At 41.1% G+C, this 27,969-nt stretch overlaps 2 long non-coding RNA genes across 3 annotated transcripts in view; one reads left to right on the plus strand and one right to left on the minus strand.

Annotated features, from left to right (window-relative positions):
• Positions 1-996: 996 nt before the first annotated feature.
• Positions 997-27,969, plus strand: part of LOC141264521 (uncharacterized) — a 96,607-nt gene continuing 69,634 nt past the window's right edge. For both annotated transcript variants that reach the window (XR_012319987.1, XR_012319986.1), the window contains exons 1-2: positions 997-1,237; positions 15,962-16,071. This is a non-coding gene — a long non-coding RNA (uncharacterized lncRNA). The remainder of the gene's footprint in view (positions 1,238-15,961; positions 16,072-27,969) is intronic.
• On the minus strand, positions 10,357-11,549 carry LOC141264522 (uncharacterized). Its single transcript, XR_012319988.1, has 3 exons — positions 11,352-11,549; positions 11,035-11,141; positions 10,357-10,420 (listed from the first exon to the last, which is right to left on the minus strand). It is a non-coding gene; the product is annotated as an uncharacterized lncRNA (long non-coding RNA).

Consider the following 27,969-nt stretch of genomic DNA (forward strand, 5'->3'; position numbering starts at 1 on the left):
CAGACTGATTAAACTCACTGATGGATTCTCAGTTAACTCATTCTTCAGCCAAAAGTAGACAGTGCAATGCAGGGGCTATAGAGGGCAAATGGTGGAAAAATTTTAATGAAACCTATTTGCAAAAATGATTTATAGCCCAAATTACATATATTTAACCCTCAACTGGTGAGGTGGGGTTTTTGTCACGCAACTGGTGATGTGGGGTTTCCTATACCCCAGTGTTTAGAAGATCACGTTTGTTTTAATCGTTTTCTTATCGGCGATTGATTACACATGAGTATAACAAATTTTTGACACCCACAAATGGATGGAAGCTAGTAAGACGCGTATCCTCATACCAGCATTTTTCAATGAATGGCAGCCGAACAAAAATTGTCTGGGGTGTGGCAAACCCCACCTCACCAGTTGAGGATTAAGCTCCTTTTAAAATGCCCTAGGTTTTTGACAACCTTTGTATTTGGAACAGAACTAATTTTGGAATCAAAGTGCTAGAGCATAGTCGACGGCAGTCCTGAATTTATGTAAAGTCTGACCAATGTGAGCACTTTGCAGATAGTCCTGGGGGCGGGGCTTAGCTACTTTTCCAACTAAGATGCCATTAAAAATGCTGGTTACACATTACAGGAAGGGTGGACGTGGATAGAAGAGGGCCCCTGCTTTGTAGGGAGAAGAAGCCCCCTTACCTTTCTGGTCCCATGTTGCTCCAATAGTATGTCCACCCTGCTTTACACTCCATCCCGTAATGCTACAGTGAAAGAAAAGATGACTTTCAGCGATCGCCCCAGTAAAGGCTGAGTCACATATTGCATTTTTTTCCCAAAAATTGGAGCAAAAAATACCCACAACAAAAGCTGAGCTTCCTCACTGCTGTGTCATGGTTTCTGCCTCTGCTGACTCTTTCCTGCATTTCTTGTAAAGCCTGTTTTAACTGTTTAGACACCTGGTCAGACACACAATTAAACGCATTGATTTCTCCGGCTTCGTCTTGACATGAAAAGTGTCAGTGTTCACCAGACATGGACGTTACATAAGGGAGCGCGTGACGCCGGGACTATTTCATAACGCAGGTGCGAGAATCACAGACTGACAAGCCGGATACTACCGGAGAAGCGGATAGTGCAGCGCCACCTAGTGGATGATGCATGACTAGAACTGATTGACAAGGCTAAAATCAGTGTATCAGAGTATCCAGCCGTATACACCTGTGTGTGAGGATATGGCCGAGTCCACTGGTAGAGTAAGTAATGAAGGCTCCTATGTAATGACAGCGGGCAGAGATCCTGATAATGGCGGGGACGTAATACAGACAGGAAACTAAGGATCCAGAAAGATGGAACAGACATAACACAAATATATAACTACTAGATGGTGGCCCGATTCTAACACATCGGGTATTCTAGAATATGTATGCGGCCGACTGGGCAAAATCAGCAGAGCGGTGTTTAAATTTGGTGCCAAAAATCGCTGATTGGTCGCGGCCGGTGACCAATCAGCAAAGCGGTGTTTAAGTTTGGCGCCAATATCGCTGATTGGTCGCAGCCGGCGGCCGCGACCAATCAGCGAACCGTGTTAGTGAGTGCCGGAGAGCGTGTTTAAATTTGGCGCCAAAATCGCTGATTGGTCGCAGCTGCGACCAATCAGCAAAGCGGTGTTTAAATTTGGCGCCAATATCGCTGATTTGCCACGTGCCGCTCCCCGGTCCTCCCTTCACACTTGCCGTCGGGAGATCAGCAGCCCTAGCCGCTGATCTCCCGGCGGTAACCGCATGGAGGTCAGCAGCGCCGCAGGTCGGGGTAGTTCTGCGAGCAGCCGGGAGATGACCGGCTGGCGCCGGTCATCTCCCGGCTGCATCGCAGCTGACCTCCGTGCGGCAGAAGAGCCGCTAACGGCCACCATCTTTTTCTGAAATACCGCGTCGCTGATTGGCCGCGGCCGGACGAATCAGCGACGCGGGATTTCCTGGACAGAAGGACAGACAGACAGACGGGATAAGACGATTACATATATTAGACTAGATGGTGGCCCGATTCTAATGCATCGGGTATTCTAGAATATATATGCGGCCGACCGGGCGCAATCAGCAGAACGTTGTTTAAATTTGGCGGCAATATCGGTGATTGGTCACGGGTGGCGGTCGCGACCAATCAGCGAACTGTGTTAGTGAGGACCAGAGAGCTTGTTTAAATTTGGCGATAAAATCGACCAATGAGCAGAGCGGTGTTTAAATTTGGCGCCAAAATCGCTGATTGGTAGCAGTCGCCGGCGGCCGCGACCAATCAGCAGAGCATTGTTTAAGTTTGGCGCCAATCTCGCTGATTGTTGCGGCTGGCGGCCGCGGCCAATCAGCACAGCGGTGTTTACATTTGGCGCCAATCTCGCTGATTGGTCGCGGTCGGCCGGCGGCTGCGACCAATCAGCAGAGCGGTGTTTAAATTTAGCGCCAATCTCACTGATTGGTCGCGGCCGGCCACCGCAACCAATCAGCAGAGCGGCGTTTAGATTTGCCGCCCATCTCGCTGATTGGTCGTGACCGGCCACCGCGACCAATCAGCAGAGGGGCGTTTAAATGTGCCACCCATCTCGCTGATTGGTTGCGGCCGGCCACCGCGACCAATCAGCAGAGCGGCGTTTAAATTTGCCGCCCATCTCGCTGATTGGTCGCGGTGGCCGGCCGCTACTAATCTGCAGAGCGGCGTTTAAATTTGCCGCCCATCTCGCTGATTGGTCGCGGCCGGCCACCGCGACCAATCAGCGTCGTATTAGTGTGGGCCTGGGAGCTTGTGCGGCTCCGTATTAGCGAGGACCGGGGAGCGGTGCTGCCTGTGCGGCTCCTTCTGCTGCGAGAAGCCGGGAGATGAGCGGCTGCTCGCAGCAGAAGCATCCCGCTCCTCGGTCCTCCGTTCACACTTGCTGTCGGGAAATCAGCGGGCCAAGCCCCTGATCTTCCGACGTTAGCCGCATGGAGGTCAGCGGCGCCGGTCGGGGTAGTTGTGCTGCTAGCGTCGCTCATCTCCCCACTGCATCGCTGCTGACCTCCGTCCGCCAGATGAGCTGCTAATGGCCGCCATCTTTTTTCAGAAATCCCGCGGCGCTGATAGGCCGCTGCCGGACCAATGAGCGACGCGGGATTTCAAGGACAGACAGAAAGACAGACAGACAGACAGAAAGACAGACAGACAGACGGGATAAGACGATTATATATATAGATTATACAAAAGGAAAACTTTTATTTGCGCAAACAGTAAAACTTCTAGTAATCTGTCCATCTATCTATTTATTATATATCTATCATCTATCTATTATCTATCTATTATCTATCTATATATCTATTATCTATCTATTATCTATCTATTATCTATCTATCTATTATTTATCTATTATCTATCTATCTATCTATTATCTATCTATTATCTATCTATCTTTCTATCTATTATCTATCTATTATCTATCTATTATCTATCTATATATCTATTATCTATCTATTATCTATCTATTATCTATCTATCTATTATTTATCTATTATCTATCTATCTATCTATCTATCATCTATCTATTTATTATATATCTATCATCTATCTATTATCTATCTATTATCTATCTATTATCTATCTATCTATTATTTATCTATTATCTATCTATCTATCTATCTATTATCTATCTATTATCTATCTATCATCTATCTATATATCTATTATCTATCTATTATCTATCTATTATCTATCTATCTATCTATTATTTATCTATTATCTATCTATTATCTATTATTTATCTATTATCTATCTATTATCTATCTATTATCTATCTATCTATTATCTATCTATTATCCATCTATCTATTATTTATCTATTATCTATCTATTATCTATCTATCATCTATCTATCTATCTATTATCTATATATTATCTATCTATCTACTATCTATCTATTATCTATCTATCTATCATCTATCTATTATCTATCTATTATCTATCTATCTATCATCTATCTATTATCTATCTATCTATTATCTATCTATTATCTATCTATCTTTCTATCTATTATCTATCTATCTATTATTTATCTATTATCTATCTATTATTTATCTATTATCTATCTATCTATTATCTATCTATCTATTATTTATCTATTATCTATTATCTATCTATTATCTATCTATTATCTATCTATCTATCTATTATCTATTATCTATCTATTATCTATCTATCATCTATCTATCATCTATCTATCTATTATCTATCTATTATTTATCTATTATCTATCTATCTATTATCTATCTAGTATCTATCTATTATCTAGCTATCTATTATTTATCTATTATATATCTATTATTTATCTATCTATCTATCTATCTATCTATTATTTATCTATTATCTATCTATTATTTATCTATTATCTATCTATTATTTATCTATCTATCTATCCATCTATTATCTATCTATCTATTATCTATCTATCTATTAGGTCAACGCAATTTTTCTGGCAAAAGGTTTTAAAACATATTTTAAGTCAATTTTGGCTGCTGATTACGAATACGAACTCCGTTTTTGGCTATTACATCAGGATTTCGAGACATTTTACATTTTTGATGAAAATTACTCCTTTCGAATGTTTTTTGATAAAAACCTCATGATTTTCGTTACTACATTTTGTATATTTTTAATCAAGGAATAACAAAGATTACAAAGTCTGTGTACAGTAAATCAAATATACTTACAGCATTAAACTGCAAAATATAAAAACACATATATATATGGCACACAGATGAATGGCAAATGGCAGTTATTTGAACTTTCTTTTTTTGGCTGATCTGTGATGTACAGCTTCTGGGTTGTCTCTCATCAAGCTCCAGCAATAGTCAGCCATCATATGTGAGTCTCACCGGCCTTGATACCGTTCTTCCATTGTTTTAATGTCCTGATGAAAACGCTCCCCTTGTTCCTCGCTCACATCCCCAAGGTTCTCTGGAAAAAAGTCCAAATGGCTGTGTGAATAGTGAATCTTGATACTCATTCTACATCCAAGATTTTGCAGACTCATTAGTAGCTCTTCCTTCATAGTTGTCTGCTTTCTTATTCCCTAGAAAATTCTGCACCACATTACAAAATGCATTCCAAGCTCTTTCTTCTGTCTCATTCATTGATGTGATAAAGTTTGGGTCTCTCATAAGTGTTCTTATTTGAGGTCCATGCAGGGGTGGATTAAGGTTAGCCAGGGCCCCGGGCAGTTGAGACTGCGTGGGCCCCCCCCCCCCCTCATGACAGGTCGGGGGTCACCATATACCGGAAACATTAGTATTGAAAAAAGTAGCTGCCGAGTGAAACTAACCTAAAAAAACAGCCATTAATCTAAAATTTACCTTCAGTTAAAAAAAAAAAAAAACTTTAACCCATAGTATTGAACAGACCAACTTTAATATGTAAACAAGTCTCTTGCCAATTTTCACAAGGTTTTCATATCAATAGTGCAACACAAACATAGAATACTGTAGAAAACATTAACAATATAACACTTCCATTACAATAGAAACAGTCATATCAATAAAGTGTCAAATGTGTAACAATAAATAAATATATATTTTTCAAAAGCTGTCAGAACCATAAACTGTAGAAGCAAAGTATCCTCTCACTAAGCCTAAGCTCAAGCATACCAGATAGATTTGTGTATGTTACTTGTTACATTTAATAGGTTAATCTGACCTTTAACCAAGGGATGTTAGTAAAGATTTGTCTCCAAAAGTGTCACCCATTTCCCCTGTATGAGGTTGACCAATCAAACTGAAGGCATGAAGGAAAAAAAAAAAAAAAAAAACAGATTAAGGCAAGACCTCACCTTTTCTGAGTAATACAAGTCTCATGTTTAAAGCAATACTCCAGGTTTTTTTTTGTATTATGGCACTGGAGTAGAGCCACTAATCTAAGTTCCCTGCCCCTAGTCTCATACTTACCAACCGGCATCTTCATCTGTATTCCTTGAGTCTCCTGACGTTCTCCAGCAGTTTGTGACCTGCCGGATTGCTCCAGTATTTGCTGGCCTATCAGGAAGTCAGAACTCAATTTAAGTCCATGAGATCCAGAACAAGGCCTCCAACAGGCTCCCACACTTACACTGAGAACTTCTGACCATTACTTCAGGCCAGTCCATAGTTGTAGTCAATACATGGCTGTGGGACTGAAGCTGCTCTGGGAAAAGCTGAAGACAGTGGCTAGTAAGTATAATAGGGTTAAGGAACCACTAGTTTAGTTGCACCACTCCAGTGCTGAAATTAAAAAAAAAAACAAAACCCTGGAGTGGGGCTTTAACCAGGTCACAAAACTGTCACTAGCAATGATTACTGTGCAGGCGGAGGAGAGCAAAAGGTGTGTGATTCCATATACTGCTCTGTATCTATCTCAGGCTGTGTGGAATAATGCCCTGATACCTGCGGTAAATGCTGAGCGTTGTATGTGACACGTGCTGATCGGACACTGCAGCTCTCATCTCAGTACTGTCCTGCTGCTGTGAGACTAGAGCTGTAGTGTGCGATCAGCACTTGTAACAAACAGCGCTCAGAATTTAGCCCAGGTGCCTGAAAGTTATTCACCAAAGCCTGGGACGGATGCAGAGCAGAATATAGAATCATACACCACTGCATAGCAATCAATAGAAGTGAGGTTTTTTTTTTTTAACTAGTTAGACATGAGTATTATATACAGAGAAAGCCAGCTCTCATATCCTCTGCGATTCTGCGCTTTATCCTCTGCCTGACACCTCCGGCATATTATTGGATAACATCATGTAGGGGAAAAAGTAAATGCCCCCTTAGTTGAAGGGGAAATTGCCATAAAGTTTACAAGTTAATATCTCTGCAACGGAGATGATAAATAAAAAAAAGCAATGTTTTATTCATATCTTCAGGCACTTGAATGTGAAGCAACTATTTCCTCTTTAAAAAGGGAATCGTTTAATAAGATGAACCTGGCCCAAACCACATATATAGGCATGCAGGTCCTTGAAACCTAAATCCAATGACATCTTTATATCTTTTATTTGTTACTGCATACCCAATAAATCAGTTTTGTAACTGGGCTTACAATATAACTAGTGGGCATTGTTTTCCTTAGACTAATTGTTCCACTAATCATGTTATCATGTCCTGCAGGATTGAGTGACATTTGCAAGAGCAGGGTCACCAACAGCTCTTTGTAAATTTCAGCATCCCTGATCATGCACAGTAAGCCAGGTGTGCACCGTGGCTTCATCAGAGCAATGTGCATGGCCGGGTATGCAGCATGGACGCAGGACACAGCCAGCTGCGGAATTTGCAGAGAACTGTCTGTAAAGGCTGGCTGTGTCCTGTGTCATAATTGCCTGTAGTTAATACACAGTGTGCCGATAAAGTTAGGGTGCACACATACGTCTGCTTTATTGCGCAATGTCAAGGAGGCAAAGATTTGCATAGAGCCAGTGGTAACAATGCTTTGCAAATAATGTCACTCATTCCCACAGGGGTATACCATGATTAGTGGAACAATTAGTCTGGGGAAAATAACGCCCTCACAACTAGTCCCCCAGTACTTAGCAAATTGCAAGCCCTGTTATAAAATTGATCTTCTGCATAGGTAGCAATTAATAAGCCCAAAAAAGCCTTGTAAGAAGGGTATAAAGGAATCAAGAAATATGTGGTTACAGATTGGAGATCCTGGAGAAGCAGACAAGTTACCTTTAAAATAGAAATTTATTGGAAATGAATAGACATGACTACTAAATTAACATTTTTTTTTCCTACATTTCTTGGCGCTGTATTCATCAATTATTTGGGATAGGTCCAGGGTTTTCAGAAGTTTGCATTCAATACTTAAAAGAGACAGGTGATTTAACCGTTCTTGGCCCATTTTACTCCTTAGTTCGTTTTTTATCCTTTTCAATTTGGAAAAAAGACCTTTCGCCAGCACAGTTTGATACCATCATACTCAAATATATTCTAAGTATAATTTCAGTGTTACAAAATGTCTGAGTAAGGTTATGCTCATGTAGAAATAGAAACAAATTCAGTTCTGTCAAGTCATTTTTTATGGTCTTCTCTCTTATAAAGGAGGTGGATAAAAATTTGGAGAACTGAACCAACTCTGTTTCAGTTACACCTGGCATTAGGTCTTCTGGATATAAGCAAACAAGATTGCTTCCAGCTTTTTTTTTATCTCCAATGGAGAAAGTTTGGACAAATTTGCTAAAAAGCCAAATTTGGAGCAAACATCTGTATATGCTCCAAGACGTTGACTCAGGCCACTCATTAGGTTATCTACCAGACTTAGAAAAACTTCAGCTTTGAATTTATCCCTTGGTGATAAAAGAGTTGCTTCGGAGTTACCATCATCAAAGCGGCGATTTCTTTTCCAAATTCGACGTACAGAAGAATTATACATATTATGGCCACAAAGCTTGACAGCTTCACTTTCATATGCATCAAATACTTCCCTCAGACTACTGACAAAGTCTAACAAAGACTGAAGTAAAGCTACAACTGTATTTAAATGTAAACCTGCCTCTTGAAGCGACAGATTGGTTTTATGAAATCGATCCAACATCGCATGCCACACTACAAGAATGAAGGTAGAATCAAGTTCACTGAATTTCTCACCCAAAGCCTCAGCCTCATTTTTACATGAACTGAAGTCAGGGTCTGTAGCCATGCAGTCTAAAAGATTACATATTGGCTCATATCCCTTGTACAAAGCTAAAACTGCTTCATATCTTGCTGACCACCTTGTGGTAGAAAGCTGTTTTACAACTGGTAACCCAAGAGGTTTTAGTTTTTCTACAAGCACCCTCCATCTACCAGTAGATGATGAAAAAAATACATAAAGTTGTTCCAAAGTGTTGAAAAATCTGTATATCTCTGGAATACTTTCAGCACTATTTTTCCCTACCAGGTTAAGGGAATGGGCCGCACAGGGAATGTATGTGGCATAAGGGCATACATTTCTAACATGTGCTTGGACCCCATTGTACTTCCCACTCATATTGGCAGCATTATCATAAGACTGACCACGACAATCTTGAATATTAATACCGTTTTTAGAAAGCATATCAACAATCAATTCTGCAAATTGTTTGCCAGTGTGACCAATAACAGGAATGAATTGTAAAAATCTTTCAACGGGTCCAGTGGGCAAAGCATAACGGACAATAAATGTAAGTTGGTCACAGTTGGAAACATCTGGTGTAGAATCCACAGAGAGCGAGTAAAATTTTGCTTTCTTTAATTCTTGCACAATAAGTGAGAGGACATTGGTTCCTAAAATCTGTACCAGCTCTTCACACACGGTAGAAGACAAATATGATGTATGCCCCCTGCCTTTATTTGCATGTTGTTTTATGTGTTCCTCTAGAAATTCGTCCACATTCGCCATTACTTCCATGAACCCAAGATAATTCCCATTATGAGAAGAGCCAATTATTTCATCTTTTCCCCTAAAAGGAAGCCCTCTTTCAGCAAGGAGCATTATAACTGAAAGGGATCTTTTTAAAACTTTGCGCCAATATAGTTTCTCACTTTCCATTTGCAAGACCATCTGACTGTCCAGCCGACAGGATGTCTGTTGTCTGCTCACTACTGATAGCACAGATTGCTTGTGGTGCTCACTATATTCATGAGTAGCTAGCCTGTCCTCAGCATGTTTCCAGTCATTGAAACCATACGTAAATACACCACGCCTGCTAGAAAGCAGTTTACATGGAAAACAGTACAATTTGCCTTGAGATGGTGAATAGCATAACCAATTTCTTGATGACATTTCATTTGTTTTTGGGTTTACATGTGTGAACACTTTTTTGTTACAGTACTTATGATAGTTAGCAGTTGTAAGCACAGCGGAGTTGTGGAAGTCTGCCTCAGAGTTTTGGAAAAAAGAGCTCCTTTTGAAATACAATATTCTTGCATTTCTTTTGAAATTTGTTCACCCCACAGCCCAATATCTGATGGAAACTCTGAAACAGCTTCCACCCCTTCCTGAGCACATTCCATTTTGTCGATGACATTTTCTGCTTCTGCGTCAGGTGTTTGGGGCGCTACAATTAAAGGATCCGTGTGCTCAGAACAGTGAGATGGAGATGGACATTTGCTGTTGTTATTGACATCACTTTCACTTGGCCCATCAGATTCTGTAGATTTTCTTCTAAAGAAAGTCTGTAACTTAGGAATTTTACAAATCTCTTCATTTATTTGTTGAGTTCTCTGTCGCTGCTCTTTTCTTTTCTGAGCACCCGATTTTAGTGAAGAATGCATCTACGGGCATAGGACGATAAAGTAGAAGAATAATTATAAAAACTAAAAATGGCTGCTGTGTCAGTCTGTGTGTGTGTTTTGTGAGTAACTTACAGTTTGGCTGGTACTTTGAAGAACAAACACACGATGGTATGTGCTGTGCTTGAATTTTCAAAACCTAAAAGAAATGAGGCAAAAAAAAAAATTTTTTCTTAACATCTGCTTACACCTACATAGTAACATAGTAACATAGTTTTTAACGTCCATCTAGTTCAACCCATAGCCGAACATGTTGATCCAGAGGAAGGCAAAAAAAATCCATGTGGCAAACACTAAGCTCCACATTGGAGAAAAAAATTCCTTTCCGACTCCATACGACAATCAGACTAGTTCCCTGGATCAACGCCCTATCAAGGAATCTAGTATTTATAACCTGTAATATTATACTTTTCAAGAAAGGCATCCAGGCCCTTCTTAAATGTTAGTAGTGAATCCCTCATTACACATCATGCGGCAGAGAGTTCCATAGTCTCACTGCTCTTACAGTAAAGAATCCGCGTCTGTGATTATGATTAAACCTTCTTTCCTCCAGACGTAGAAGATGCCCCCTTGTCCCCGTCTCTGGCCTCAGAGTAAAAAGATCAGTAGAAAGGTCTTTGTACTGTCCCCTCATATACTTGTACATAGTAATAAGATCACCCCTAAGCCTTCTTTTTCCACAGTAAATAACCCCCAGTGAAATTGATAAGAATGTGTGTTTGTCGTATGCGAGTGTACTTGAGAAATACTTACTAGAAAGTGGAGTCACTGGGTCTCCGTTTTTTCTTTCTCCAACAGCTTCTTGGTCCTGACACGTGTTCCATTGATCAAAGCATGAGAGAAGTTCCTGTAGACAAACCCTGAAAAACATAATGCGAGTCAGCTCTGACCAGATTGTCATGACTTTTCTCAGAACGTCTACTTCTCTTAATGTGAGAAAATGGCTGTGGATTTTTAACATTTCATTTACTTTGTTAGTCCCCTTAGGGAACTTGAAACTGAACGTTCGATTACTTGTCTATATTCAACAGTACTTTTGCATTGCTACATATAGGAAAAATCACTATTACCTGTGAAGCCCAACCGCAGAATGACAGTGGCATGTGAAGAGAACCTATTATGTCCATGTACTACGAGAGTAGTAGTGTCTGTCTGCTTCCGCATGATCCACCTGCAAAATTTAAGATTAAAATAATAAAATTCTTATACTCACCTCTCCTAGGTGTCCCGCGCTGTAATCCATGCGACCGCTGCTGCAGAGGAGCTGGGGAGAGTGAGCCGCTCTGTAGCTGTGCTCAGTGAGTGACAGGACATCGCTCCTGAGCGCAGCTGTGGAGCGGCTCATTTTCCCCAGCTGCATCAGTGGATTACAGCATGGGACACTTAGGAAAGGTGAGTATATGGATTTTATTATTTTAATCTTATTTTTACATAGGGACAGGCACTTCTACCCTCATCATTGTCCCTGCTCTTGCTGATCACAGAGCCGGCAGGGAACCGTAATGAGGGCAATGTTCAGCAACCGACACTTGGGAAAAGTGCTAACTGTACACTGATTCCCAGGCGCTGGTCTGTGTGATCCTGATGCAGCACACGGGCGGCACATGTGTGACACACTCGGGCACGGATATCTCCAGTACCGGAAATAGTCGGATGTGTGAAACCAGCCTAATGACATGTAATCTCACCCGTGGTGCGGGTTTACAAGATGGAGCATGGCTGCATGTGAATTTCTGTAGCAAAGACCAGTGTCTTCAGTGTATGACCAATAGCATGTCATTAGATGAGGTAACTCTGCATGTCACTAAACACAAGTGCTGTAATTACAATGCAGCGAAAATACGCTGCATCCAAAACGCTACCATTCCTGAATCCTGATCATGGGCATATACAAGCAGAATTTGCAGTGGCACTCTGTATCTAAGGGCAAGGAGCCTTTCATTGTGTAAAAAATGTGGGGGATGGGAGTGAACTGAAACTACATGGGGCAAATGCCCCTGCACACTATGTACCCCTCCACCTTGGAAATTTTGCTTTTATATTTATACAAATAATGAAATACATGATGCAAGCAAAATTTCTAACATGATGGGGGGGAGGGGGGTACATCGTGTGCAGGGGCATTTGTCTTTATGAAGTTCAGTCCACTCCTCTCCCATCCCCAACATTATGTACAAATTTTAAAAATGACAATGATCCTCTGCCCTTTCATACAAAGTGCTGCTGGCTGCCCACCCCGTTCCACTGCCACGGTCCACAGACACTGTCTGAGACAGACGATGATATAAGCTAATGTTTGTCTGTGGCAAGTGGCAGGAACGCTAGAAGACCGCCAGCAAGCACTCTGTATAACACTGCAGGGGACCATCCATTATTCATTGATATACAAAAACATACTTTTTTGATAGAATACACACTTTGAGACTGAAGCAGCAGGGCTCAGCAGGAGACTAGGCAGGCTGCAGACAAACTGTGGGTGCGTGGGTGGCGGCTCCTCTTCAGCAGATGCTGCAGCAGGGCAGAATGACACTGGCTCATGTCAGCCATTTCATTAACTTTTAAATAGACCCACGCCCCTGTGTATGCTGGGCCCTGCCTGACGTCATGTGGCAGGGCGGTCCCAGCATCATTCAAACAGCCCGCCCCGGTGGATCTGCAGCTGGCCTGATGGGAGCGGCTGCGTGATGCAGCGTGTCTGTGAGTGGCTGCTTTGAACTTTGGTACCGCCCTGCTTGATGTCATGTGGCAGGGCGGTCCCAAAGTTCAAAGCAGCCACTCACAGACACGCTGGCTGCATCGCGCAGCCCTGTATGTGCACTAGCGCTGGCGGGAAATTTAAATGATGTTGGGACCGCCCTGCCACGTGACGTCAAGCGGGGCGGTCCCAACAGCAGCCAGCCAGCCACTCACAGACAGTGCACGCTGGCTGCATCAGGCTGCTCTGTAATTGCAGCCGCACCGGCGGGAAATTTAAATGATGTTGGGACCGCCCTGCCACATGACGTCATGCAGGGCGGTCCCAACAGCAGCCAGCCAGCCACTCACAGACAGTGCATGGTGGCTGCATCAGGCTGCTCTGTAATTGCAGCCGCACCGGTGGGAAATTTAAATGATGTTGGGACCGCCCTGCGACATGACGTCAAGCGGGGCGGTCCCAACAGCAGCCAGCCAGCCACTCACAGACAGTGCACACTGGCTGCATCAGGCTGCTCTGTAATTGCAGCCGCACCGGTGGGAAATTTAAATGATGTTGGGACCGCCCTGCGACATGACATCAGGCAGGGCGGTCCCAACAGCAGCCAGCCAGCCACTCACAGACAGTGCACGCTGGCTGCATCAGGCTGCTCTGTAATTGCAGCCGCACCGGTGGGAAATTTAAATGATGTTGGGACCGCCCTGCCACATGACGTCAAGCGGGGCGGTCCCAACAGCATTTAAACTGCACGCCCGTGCTAGTGAATAGACAACTGCGGGCCTGCGGCGGCCAGATGGGAGCGGCATGTGGCACTGGCAGGGCGGGGCGACACCGCATGATGCAAATCGCCTACAGCTGCGGGCCCGCAGCGGTGATCATGACCTTCGGCCAGCGCGGCTGTGCCTGTGACCAAAAAAATGCGCATTATAATGGGAGCAATTCATGGGCCCCCTGGGGCCTCGGGCCCCGGGCGGTAGCCCGGATTGCCCTCATTATAATCCGCCTATGGGTCCATGAAATATTCCAGCCTTTTTCTTCTCTTCACTAAGACCAGGAAAAGTTGAACATATATAGTTAAAGCATTCTCCACTGTGATTGAGAGCTTTGACGAACTGCTTCATAAATCCAAGTTTTATGTGCAAGGGAGGAAAGACAATGTTCTTCCTATCCACTAGAGGATCATGGATGACATTCTTATCGCCAGATGCCAAACTCTGTCGCTGAGGCCATTCAGTTTTCACCCAATACTCTGCTGTAGCTCTACTGTCCCAGTAGCACAGAAAACAAGGGTGTTTTGTGTACCCTCCTTGCAGACCCAAAAGAAAGTTAACCATTTTCAAATCAACACAAATTAACCACCCACGAACATTATATTGTAACCTCTCTAGAACAATCTTGATGTTTTTATATTCTTCTTTAAGTTTTACAGAATGACCTATTGGTACAGAGCCATACTTATTTCCGTTGTGTAACAGAACACATTTTAAACTTCTTTTGGAACTATCAATAAAAAGCCTCCAATCCCTTGAATCATATGCTGGAAGTCCCATAAAGAGAAGTAGCCCTTCAACATCAGTACAATAGACCAGCTGGCCATCAGAATGGAAGTACTTCCGCAGTTCTGCTTCCCTGTTACCATAAAATGAGACACTTGTACCGGGTTTCAACATTCGATTCTCTTGTAGTCTTGAAGCCAATAGTTCAGCAGACTCTTTTGGTAGATAAAGATCTCTAACCAGATCATTCAAAGCAGACTGAGTAAACAGAATTGGTTTGTCACAATCTTCATCACATGGCTGAAAAATATCAGGACTGTCTTCTTCATCAGTATAACAATGTCAGGAGAGATCTGTGTCAACGTTTTCTGGAAGCGCAGTAAATGTTGGAACAGGTATGTCTTCACTATGGGCAACTGGTCGAATAGCTGAAGGGATACTCGGGTATTGCAAATATTGCTTGTTTTTCTTATTGAAACCTTTTACATCGACAAGGCAGAAATAGCAGTCTTCTAAATGATTGCTTGGTTCTCTCCAAACCATAGGAACTCCAAACTGAAGTTTAGCATTCTTTCCTCGAGACCATGATCTCAAGCTCTCAATACAGGTTTTGTACACTTTGTGAGGAGCCCAATGCTTGTCTTGGTCTCCAAGTTTTACTTTGAAGTACGCAAAATACACCCTCTTAACAAAGTCAGTAATGTTGCGCCTCTGAGTCTTCACAGTAAAGTTTCCACAGATGTAACAACAAATTATTTGGATCATTTGAGCACTGTCTTCTGCGAGATGTAGAGGCCATTGAATTTCTGTCTCCCGCCCCCCCCCCCACACACCTTAGGTATTGATTCACAAACAAAAAACAGAAAACCAGCAGGATAAAAGCAATAAATATCAAAATTCATTGAAAATTTCAATAAATAAAACAGTACCTGCACACGACTGTTGTGTACGTTGAAAACTGTTGTTTTACTTTCTTATCATAGCAAATGGGAACTATGCATGTTCAAAGAAAACAAAGATATTCTCACATTTATTGGGAGACAAAATGAAAACTAAATTTACCTTAGTGAACCGTACAAACCGGCACTTTTCATAAACTACTTATATTTTTCATGGAATTCATGAAAATGGGCTATATACCTATAGTGCAAAAACATGATGTGATAGAGAAATTATAAGATCAGATTTTATCTATTATCTATCTATCTATCTATCTATCTATCTATCTATCATCTATCATCTATCTATCATCTATCATCTATCTATTATCTATCCGTTATATATATATATATTATCTATCTATCTATTATCTATCTATCTATCTATCTATCTATCTATTATCTATCTATTATCTATCTATCATCTATCTATCTATCCATCTATCTATCATCTATCTATTATCTATCTATTATCTATCATCTATCTATTATCTATCTATTATCTATCTATCTATCTATCTAACTATCTTAATGGCTTCTGACTCCTGCAGCCTCCGCTGTGGCCACTGAAGTCACATGTTGTCCCCCACCAGACGAGGAATGTGAAGAGTCTAACATTGGTCATCGGCAGCAGTCCTGAGGGACAGCGGGTGTCAGTCGGGTGAGTTTATGGTTTTGTTTTTTAATTTCAGACCACCATGGGCATATTTCTAAAATAAAAAATAAAGTCATGGAGAACCCCTTTAATAGATGGGTGATTTCTCTAAGCCAGAGAAAGAAATAATCAACCTTGAACTTTGTAAAATGAAATGAAATCTTGGAGGAAATTCATTGTCTTATATTACTGTCTGTAATGGATTGTCCCTCATGAACCAACTACAGAAGAGCAGAGCTGGCCAGCTGTCTGCTGCCTCTCTGGAAAGTGATATTGGTTTACTTAAGCCAACCAGCATTTTATCATTATGAGTTGACTCCTAGCATTCCTACCTATCAGATGACAGAAGGGACGCCCATAAGTTATTATGCCATATTATGTGCAAAATTTATTTTGATCCATCATCTCTTTAAAATGTCCAATATGTTGGGGTAAGTGTCCTGTAAAAATACTGGCGATCGTCCGATATATTTGTAGTTTTGACTCTGAGCTGATGGTAATGAGGAGAGCTGGTCCCAGGCGCCATGTTGGTGGAGGAACAGAAAACAATTAAAACAACGGCTATAGTTTAACGAGGCTGTCCATTGAACATAAGTCAACATTTATCCACAGGAGAGGTGATTATCTGCTGATGGATGGCGATCTGACAGGTGGGACTCACACTGATCAGCAGAACAGAGCGCAGTGCACATGCCCGACCACCGCTCCATACCTTACCTATGGGGGCTGCTGATTTGACTTTTTTTCCAGCAGCCCCATAGAGAATGAACAGATCGCCCATTGGGCATCCTACCTTCAGATCCATTTTGTAATGTGAGAAGAGAAGTTCCGCGTAGAAAATAAAAATTCCTTGTTCTCCCGATCAGTGGGAAACTCCTCCAATCAGAAAGTTATCACCTCTCCTGTGGATAGTTGATAACTTGTTCTCATAGACAACCCCATAAAGTTGAACCTCCTGACTACAGATGAGCAGATCAATTATTGGGACTCCGATCCGGCAGCTAGGTCAGTGGTACCTGGCAGCTAGATAGGAGGCCATCAAATCTCTTACCTTACATTACGCGCAGATGACGTCTCGCCAGATCAAATGTTGCAAATGTTGCGCCCGGTTTGCCGAAAGCTCAGAGTTTTGTAGGCCTCCCGTTCAACTGCTAGGTACCACACTGACCTGGCCACCGGACCGGAGTCCCTGAGAATCGCTCTCCTCATCTCTACTCCTGACCTATTGCTCATCATTACCTGCTCCTAATCCTACAGTTCCTGCAATGCTTGATGGCTGTTCCTGTGCCTGTTCCTGTTTAATAGGCACAGCTCCACACATTGGCTGTACCTGGTACTGCAGCTCTCTGCAGTTCAGTCCCATTTAAGTATACTGGATTGAGATTCAGTACCAGGCATTGTCTCTACCATGCGCATGGAACTGTGCCACTCCTTTTATTGTACATCTCATTCCAAAACCATGAGCGGTAAATTGGAGTAGGGCCATATTTTTGGCTATAACAGCTTCCACTCTTCTTCTCGGCCCCTCAGCTTCCAATCTTTTGGGAAGACTCTCTACAAGATTTTAGAGATATGTTTGAGAATTTTTTCCAGAAGATCAATTGTGAGGTCAGACCCTAATGTTGGATGAGAAGATCCATCTCAAAGTCAGTTTTCAATTCATCCCAAAGGTTTTCCACGTGGTTGAGGTCAGGGCTCTATGCTGCCATTCGATTACCCCCAGATCAAACCCATCTCACCACGTCTTTGTGGACCTCAATTTTGTGCACTTGGCCATGGCCATGTTGGAAGTGCCACATGTTTCCATACCCAGTGGCCACCTCTGTGAGACAACACTTCTTGTTGTAGTCACTTCCATTTTCCAATAATAGCATTTATAGATGACCGGGTCCAATCTAGAAAATCAATAATTTACCTGTAGCAATCCTAGCATCCTATGACTCTGCCATGCGTAAACTCACCCGGCCTTTTAGTGCTGCCCATAGTACCACCATCTACCATCTATGGAGATTACATGACTGTGTGCTTGATTTTACGCACCGGTTTGTAATATGGGACGGTAAAGAACCTGAGCTCAATCATTCTTTTTTTGGTCATAAATTTGATCATAAATTGTATATTGTGACACAGATTGAACTACTTTAACTGATCAAATAATTATGTGGTAGGGAAATTACTACATTTTATGGCTCATTCAGAAGTCTGTTTTTTTTTCACGTACGAGAAAAAGGTCCTAGTGTCATAAATTATTTTGCTTAGATTTTCATCAGTTTTTCATCCTGGTTTGGTCTGAGTTTTTTTCTCGGATGGAAAAAAAAAAAAAAAGTTTCTCAACCTTCTTCTATCTAGCAGTCTGTAAAAAACGGACAGCACACCGATGACCATTACCCATAGACTTGCTTTGCCGATTTTTTTCATCCGACACTTGGATTAATATTGGACAAGGCTCTTCGATTTTGTATGGTCCTCAAAAAAAAATCAGAAATGTGGACAACCCCATTGACTATCCTGGGTACGAGTGGAATCCGTAAAAAAATAAGGATAGAAGGCATATGTGAAAAACGGATGTCTGAATGAGCCCTTAATGAACAAACACGGGGGTCGGTCCTACACTAGGTTGGATGGTGCTTTAGTGTAATGTAGATATTTACAAATAGTGTCAATTTTTCCAGGACAGTCTCTTAAAAAGAACCACAAAAGGAATAGGCTTAGCAAAACCATGCCCAAAAGTGACACACAATGAGCGCCACCCGAAGCCTACTAAGTGCAGGAAACGCTGGCACAGAGAGAAGGAAGACCACTCACTGCTAGAGTGGTACATTTATAGCATAGCACAGTGTATGAAGGGGTTAAATTACCCCTTAAAGTTTTTAAAAACTTCTCCTTTCTCTTTGCTCCCTTCTCTACAGCGTAGTAAAGCTTCACTATTCCTTGTCACGCTGCTATTAATGTGGTGATGGGATTTCTGGTTGATGTCAAGCAAAAACAAACTCCTGGTGACTAAGTAACATTTTTTCTCACCCTTCCCGCTGTCGGCGGCTTGATCGCTGCAATTAAAACAAGATAAAGAATAAAGAGGCAAAAAATTAATTCTCTGCAAAAAAATGATTTGAAAATGAATGAATTAGGAGATGAATTATTGACGAGCGCCTGCATTATTAACAACAGGAGGATTTTTTTGCTCTCAGCGAGGACGATAGTTAAACCCCATTTACAAGCACGGTATACTTATATCTGCTCCTAGATCCTGACAACCAGTATCCCCATCCTGCATGGATTGTAATCCAGCTGTTCCAGGCTCCTGAATAACAAATCAGCCTCATTTTACAGTAACACAGTGCACCCCCCCCCCCAGCTTTACTGTTGATTTGCTACTTTGCAAACTAGGAAAGATGGTAGTAGTGTCATTTACTTCCTTAAAGAACACCTATCACCAGGTCAGAAGTGGCTAATTTTGATCTTATTTTTTACCCGCTGTTCCCCTGAGTATTCTGCTTTTTGTTTTTTGTAAATCTGTCATGCGGTTCCTGAGATATGGGCTTTTTTTATTTAGTGCTAATTTGTATTGTCTTTTCCAAGGAGGTGGGTCTCACTGGGTAATTATGCAGAGCAGTTTAAAGACTCGCCCCCAAAGATCCTTCTGAGCCCTGCCCCCTAGGTACAGACTATAAACAATCACTAAGTTAAAAGACCCATATCTCTAAAACAGTATGGCGGATTGTAAAATAATAAAATAAAATAAACAACTGCATACTCGGGGAACAGTGGGAATAAAACAAGAGCAAAGATTTACACATTTTAACCTGGTGCCAGGTCTCTTTTAAGGTTACCATGACGTGCAGCCCAAAATGGTTCCCTACACACGGAAGGTGGAGAAGTCTTTTTAACTAACATGACATTCCATAGACTATCACAGAAAAATTAAAATCCATAAGACCGCTTCAGATGTCACCCTCACATAAAACGTCTGGGAGAAGAACTTGCGCTTCAAACTCTTAGAAGTAGATTTCACAATGGAACACATGAGTAAGAAGGAAAATTACGCATAATTAGGAAGTGAGAGAAAGTAATTAAAGCAAGGGAAATGGGGATAGAGATAGTACTTTAACCCCCTTTGAAGCCGAGACTCCCTGCAGTATCCAGGTAATTAAACAGGAAATATCTTTTCTGGGAACCAGTGACCAAAATGGGAACTGTTTACCCAGAGGTAACTTTTTTTCTCATCAAAGCATCTGTTGTAATCAGCTGTCTCCAAGGTTCAGATAGGAATTTTGAGGTTTGTATCGATCCAATATTTATGAGATCTAGATTTTCAGCATCATACTTAAGGGATGAACGTGACGCATTCACTCGCATCACTGTATGGCATCTAGAATCCCTCCAATTGAATAACGAACTGATAGATGATGGTATACCTGTCATGTTTGATCTCTATGTAACAGTAAAATCATGATAAAAAATATGACGTCAATATCTAATGCCAAGGACCTTCAGAGGCAAAAATATCTTGTAAGTTAGGGATCTCATAAAATCCTGAAGGACTGAGAACATCCCACAATCCGCCCCACATGAGATCATGAAGGGTAGGTGTGTGGGCATAACTTAGCAGAAACTGGGTCTGGGTCAATTGTCAGTACTTGGAAAGGACAGTTCACTTTTGGTTCTGTCCGTTTTCCAATTGGAGCGCCTCCCAGTGCTAAGCTCTGAGCCTTATTTGTGACATCAGGGTTAGTAAGTTTCTTTCGTTATTCCTTTTTATTTCTATGTAATTGTATATACCGTATTGTTTTGTTCCCATTTTGTATCATCTTGTATATTTTTATAAACACTGCTTATCTTTCCAGATTAAATGTAAAATTGAATATCTCTTGCTCTGTAAACCGCACCCCTGAAGCCATACGCTACCTGTATCGGGTGTCCAATCGACCTAAATAAATGATTGGTGGTGGCAGCGAGTAGTTTTTTTGGTCATTGTGGAATTGGCAGTGACCGTAAGGGTGGTATATACATGTATTCCATGTGTTAGAATCGGAGGTATATACAGTTGTGGTCAAAAGTTTACATACCCCGGCAGAATTTTTCCTTTCTTGGCCTTGTTTCAGAGAATATGAATGATAACAAAAAAACTTTTTCTCCACTCATGGTTATTGGTTGGGTGAAGCCATTTATTGTCAAACTACTGTGTTTTCCATTTTCAAATCTTAATGACAACCAAAATCAGTGCTTCCTCCACCCAACTGTCATGTGATCAATAGATGAAGGGAGGAATTAGTAGCTTCTGGGTCCTACGAGAGTTTGTCAGATCTTCTAAGCAGCTACGTTGCTGAATTTCCACTATAACTGGGGCTAATATACCAGTCACAGTTACAGAGGAAAGAGTTTATAAAAAAACTTTTAAATGTTGAAATGTCCCCCAAAGGTCTTTTATGACTTTATAGTGAACACAGTACGTGAAATAAATGAAAAATAAATATATAAATAGCAGGGAAATTAAAAAAAAAAACTGCTGCCAATCCAAATTGCTCTTATAAAATCCCACCCCTGTAAAAAAGTGTCAATCATATAAAATGTATTGTTACGGAAAGAAGAACAAATTTTTAAAATGTATTTTAGTGGTTCTTTCTGGTTATATACAATGAAAAACAAACACATATTTCCTTTATTTTCCCACTGATGTTGCTGGATACTGCAAAAAAAAAAAAATAGAAATAAAAAAAGAGTATGACAAAATATGAAAAAAATAAAAAAAATAAAAAAGAGTATGACATAAAAATTAGACCCAATGTATCACAAAAAAAAGATGCAAAAATTATTTGGATATCCAAAGAAAAAAAATTTTTTACAAGTCTTTGAACTGTGTGCATGAAAAACAAAACAAAATGTGCCTGGTCAGTATCGGGGATAAATGTCCCGGCCCTGAATTGTTTTTTTGTAGAAGAACTCTCCTCCCTTACACCAGCTGGTCAGTTTCCCCTGCGGCATCTGATTCCTCACCCCTCACACTTCACTCCTTCCTGGGGCAGCACATAGGAACTCAGCAATGCATGCAACGTGATGGGGATCTGTCACTAGGTTTTTGCTACCTCATCTGAGAGCAGCACGATGTCCGGGCAGAGACACAGATTCCAGCGACGTGTCACTTACTGGGCTGCTTGCTGCAGTTTTGATCAAATTCACTCCTTTATCTGCTGAAGATCTAGCAGTTCTCTAAATGCTGAGCCCTGTATAACCCCGCCCCACACCACTGATTGGCAGCTTTCTGTGTACACTGTGCATGGGCAGAAAGCTGCCAATCAGTGCTGGGGGGAGTGGTTGGACTACCGGTATTACCAGTCCTCAAATGATAATCTCCTGCTGATAATACTGTGATTTTATCAAAACTACAGCAAGCAGCCCAGTAAGTGACACATCACTGGAATCAGAGTCAATGTCTCTAAATTATGCTGTTCTCAGTTAAGGTGGCAACCTGACAGCTCATGCCCTCTGCGCCATTATGTGCCAACTGTTCTGAATTTGCCAGAGACAAACCTTGCAAATTTGTAGCATTCTAGGACTAAAAGGGAAAGAGTTTAAATATGTAGGCGATTCCAGATGGTGTCAGAGTGGAGCGCGGGGTGGGACTATCAACACAAAATCTTGATAACTGTGTCTCCGACCCTGAGTAACGTTAAAACAGAACCCTATAAACATCCAGTGTGTGTTAGTGCTGACCTGTCGTTACCTCTTTATTCAGCACCTTTCGGAACATTAACCTGTTACATTGTAAAATGAGTGTAATATACTGGTGCATCTCACTAAATTAGAATATCATCAAAAAGTAAATTTATTTCAGTTCTTCAATACAAAAAGTGAACCATGATATTATATAGAGTCATTACACACAGAGGGATCTATTTCAAGTGTTTATTTCTGTTAATGTTGATGATTATGGCTTACAGCCAATGAAAACACAAACGTCATTAACTCAGTAAATTAAAATAATTAACAAAAAACGCCTGAAAGGCTTCCTAAGTGTTTACAAAAGTCCCTTAGTCTGTTTCAGTAGGCTCCACAATCATGGGGAAGACTGCTGACTTGACAGATGTCCAGAAGTCAGTCATTGACACACTCCACAAGGTCCCAGAGTCTGGAGGAAGAGTGGAGAGGCCACAATCCAAGCTGCTTGAGGTCTAGTGTGAAGTTTCCACCATCAGTGATGGTTTGGGGGGCCATGTCATCTACTGGTGTAGGTCCACTGTGTTTTATCAAGACCAAAGTCAGCGCAGCCGTCTACCAGGACATTTTCGAGCACTTCACGCTTCCCTCTGCCGACAAGCTTTTTGAAGATGGAAGTTTCATTCTGCAGCAGGACTTGGCCCCTGTCCACACGGCCAAAAGTACCAACACCTGGTTTACACACAACAGTATCACTGTGCTTGATTGGCAGCAAACTCGCCTGACCTTAACCCCATAGAGAATCTATTATAGAGAATCTATGGGGTATTGTCAAGAGGAAGATGAGAGACCCCAGACCCAACAATGCAGACGAGCTGAAGGCTGCTATCAAAGCCACCTGGGCTTCCATAACACCTCAGCAGTGCCACAGGCTGATCGCCTCCATGCCACATTGCCGCATTGATGCAGTAATTGATGCAAAGGAGTCGCGACCAAGTATTGAGGGCATTTACTGAACATACATTTCAGTAGGACAACATTTCGTATTTTAAAATCATTTTTCAAGCTGTTGTTATAAAGTATTCTAATTTACTGAGATAATGACGTTTGTGTTTTCATTGGCTGTAACCATAATCATCAACATTAACAGAAATAAACACGTGAAATAGATCCCTCTGTGTGTAATGACTCTATATAATAGATCCCTCTGTGTGTAATGACTCTATATAATAGATCCCTCTGTGTGTAATGACTCTATATAATAGATCCCTCTGTGTGTAATGACTCTATATAATAGATCCCTCTGTGTGTAATGACTCTATATAATAGATCCCTCTGTGTGTAATGTCTCTATATAATAGATCGCTCTGTGTGTAATGACTCTATATAATAGATCCCTCTGTGTGTAATGACTCTATATAATAGATCCCTCTGTGTGTAATGACTCTATATAATAGATCACTCTGTGTGTAATGACTCTATATAATAGATCCCTCTGTGTGTAATGACTCTATATAATAGATCCCTCTGTGTGTAATGACTCTATATAATAGATCCCTCTGTGTGTAATGACTCTATATAATAGATCCCTCTGTGTGTAATGACTCTATATAATAGATCCCTCTGTGTGTAATGACTCTATATAATAGATCACTCTGTGTGTAATGACTCTATATAATAGATCACTCTGTGTGTAATGACTCTATATAATAGATCACTTTGTGTGTAATGACTCTATATAATAGATCACTCTGTGTGCAATGACTCTATATAATAGATCACTCTGTGTGTAATGACTCTATATAATAGATCACTCTGTTTGTAATGACTCTATATAATAGATCACTCTGTGTGTAATGACTCTATATAATAGATCCCTCTGTCTGTAATGACTCTATATAATAGATCACTCTGTGTGTAATGACTCTATATAATAGATCACTCTGTGTGCAATGACTCTATATAACAGATCACTCTGTGTGTAATGACTCTATATAATAGATCCCTCTGTGTGTAATGACTCTATATAATAGATCATTCTGTTTGTAATGACTCTATATAATAGATCGCTCTGTGTGTAATGACTCTATATAATAGATCACTCTGTGTGCAATGACTCTATATAATAGATCACTCTGTGTGTAATGACTCTATATAATAGATCACTCTGTTTGTAATGATTCTATATAATAGATCACTCTGTTTGTAATGACTCTATATAATAGATCCCTCTGTGTGTAATGACTCTATATAATAGATCCCTCTGTGTGTAATGACTCTATATAATAGATCCCTCTGTGTGTAATGACTCTATATAATAGATCCCTCTGTGTGTAATGACTCTATATAATAGATCCCTCTGTGTGTAATGACTCTATATAATAGATCCCTCTGTGTGTAATGACTCTATATAATAGATCCCTCTGTGTGTAATGACTCTATATAATATAGGAAATTCACTTTTTGTATTGAAGAACTGAAATAAGATTAACTTTCTCATGATATTCTAATTTAGTGAGATGCACCTGTATTAGATTTGTTAAAATCTGTGCTTGCCGATATTGAATGTAAACCTTCATTGTTTAATTAATGAGAATGAGAATTAGTGCTGATTATATGATACAAACGCGCTCGGTCCATAATTATACCCTAACTGTAATGAGTCGAGCATTTGTCCATCCACTGGAAAAGGTGGAAATTCTGCTGCCCTTATACTCTACAAGGTAAAACTGCTTTGGTTCACATGCTAGGGTAATATAGCCAGGAAACAGCCCAATTCTCATGCTTTGTAATTTGCCATCCACTCTTCATGAATAGGCTATTCTCTTTCATCAGCACTCTGCCTGCACTATAGGGGCAGGAACTTCCTTTCCCACCAAATCCCTGCATACATTACTAAAAAACCTGCGTCTCGTTTAACAGTAAAACCTAGTCTTAGGATAGATGATAACATTATGATGATCACTGGAGCTTTCGATTGCCGAGACCCCTAAGAATTCCGATAACTGGATGTCAAAGTAATGAAGTGATTGTGAGCATGTGCGACCATCACTTCTATAGATGTTTGCACATGCTCAGCACAGCTCCTTCACACAGGTGACCCTTGTGCTAGGTGGAAATCCCAGCGGTTGAACCCTCAACAATCATAGATTTACCCTGTGGATATTTGATATAGGTTGTTTCTTGCTTTCTCTGCACCCCCTATAGCTATTCATCAATATGTAGAATATTATTTTCAGGTCTGTCTGGGGAATATTCTACATTTTACTATCCGCAACTCTATCTCCTTTGCATAGTACCATAAAAACCCTGCTAGCTGGAATATAATGATCCAAATGATCTCGTTACAGCTGGATTTTGACAGTCGTTATCAGGTTCTATTTTACCTGCTGTAAAAGACATCATCAGACAATGAAGAAATGGATGAAGATGAATGTGTATATTATTTTTGGACCATCTGCTAGACAGTCTGACACTGTAGTTCCCGCAGCTGCAGGGAAGCCCTGAGCCATCTCGGTTCAGTCTTTTTAAAGTCTGTCTAGGCAAAAGACAGAAAGGTTTAACAATGCGCCTCCTAAATTGTGGATTATTAACATGAAAACGAAGCAATTCCTTTATTCGTTTTGACATAAGGTATCACAGATTTTTATCTTATTTTAGCCAAGGAAATAACATTAAAAAAGTTTTGTTTTAGAAACTCACAAATGACTTATTTTTGCCTGCATGCAGACACCACTAGGGGGGGTGCTAAGTGCATTTGGATATACAGATAGAAATCAATGGGAGATGCAGAAATCTGTAAGAAGTGAGCTCCCCCTAGTGGCCATTACAGGTAGTCAGCATGACAGTGAGGGATAGTAGAGGACGCCATACCTGGGATCTGTTAATCTTTTTATGGTTGGCAGAGGAGATAAGTGAATTATTAACTGTGTATTATTAACCCTTTAGTCCCTGAATGGACCTTAATGACCAGCCATTTTTTTTTTTTTTTCGTTTTGCTGTTCCTCTTTTTTTTTTATGTTTTCTTGGATCCAAGGGGTAACGTTTCTCCTTGTGTAGAGTGGCATGTCAAGCCTGACATGCCAACGTGAGGAGACTTTTAAGTTGCAATGCTCTAATGGGAAATATGCAAATTGTCTCTTCAGAGAGAAGGAGGACTAGAACTCTAGTGCCACCTATAGGAAGTAGTAATCCTGAAAGTCAATATCGACTCTCTAACGAACCTTGTTACGTGACTTAGAATAACAGCCAAAACCAAAATCTCAATTTGCAGACACTGTGTTTCAGGGTACTGTCTCTCATCAGTGCAAAGTGTGATAACCTGGTTTGGCTGGGTAAGAGGCGTCTGACCGGGATCCAAGGGGGTAAAGTTTCTCCTTGCAGAGAGTGACATGTCAAGCATGGCAAGGTGAGGAGACTTTTAAACCTCAATGCTCCTCTGGAAAAGATGCAAATTGTCTCTTCAGAGAGGAAGAGGACCCGAACTGTAGTGCACTCTCCCCAATGAGAGACGTTACCCCATGTATCCCTGTCAGACGCCTCTCACCCAGCCAAACCAGATCTCACATTTGTACTGATTAGGGGCAGTACCCCGAAACACAGCGTCTGCAAATTGAGATTGGGTTTTGGCTTTTATCCTTAGTCATATTTCAAGGCTCGTTAGAGAGTCGATATTGACTTTTAGGATCGCTACTTCCTATAAATGGCACTAGAGTTCTAGTCCTCTTCCTCTCTGAAGAGAAAATTTGCACTTTATGTTTTATTCAAGACGTGGCAGTATGAGGTTTTGTTTTATGCAAGACAAATTGTAATTTTTAGCGCTGTTTTATGGTAGATATAAATTACTGTCCAGCTTACATAATTTTTCTTTGAGACGCAAAAAAAAACATTTTTTGGTTTAGTTTGTTCTTCTTTATATTTTTAACTGTTCACCTTTCACACCAAATAACCTATTGAATAAATTATTCAGGTCATTTCGGTCATATAGATACTGTAAGGCGGCGGTGTTCACACCGTGCAGTAACTGAGGCAGTGACCCAAGCAAGTCCAACATAAGCAGCTTTTATTCAGCAAACACACAGGTAAAATAGAAAGTCCTCCGGTTCGCAGCCGGGTTAACACAAGTCCATAAACAAGGGTTGCCTGGGGAAATGTCCGCGCCGGGCTGCTCAGAGCCTGACGGGTGCAGATCCTTCCCAGGCGTGGGTTCAGCTACACACAGGCCCGCCTAGCTTTCCTGCTATGCCCCTA

The sequence above is a fragment of the Phyllobates terribilis genome, unplaced genomic scaffold (assembly GCF_046119375.1).
Source record: "Phyllobates terribilis strain yellow unplaced genomic scaffold, ASM4611937v1 Scaffold_4__5_contigs__length_816908805, whole genome shotgun sequence".
Lineage (NCBI taxonomy): Eukaryota > Metazoa > Chordata > Amphibia > Anura > Dendrobatidae > Phyllobates > Phyllobates terribilis.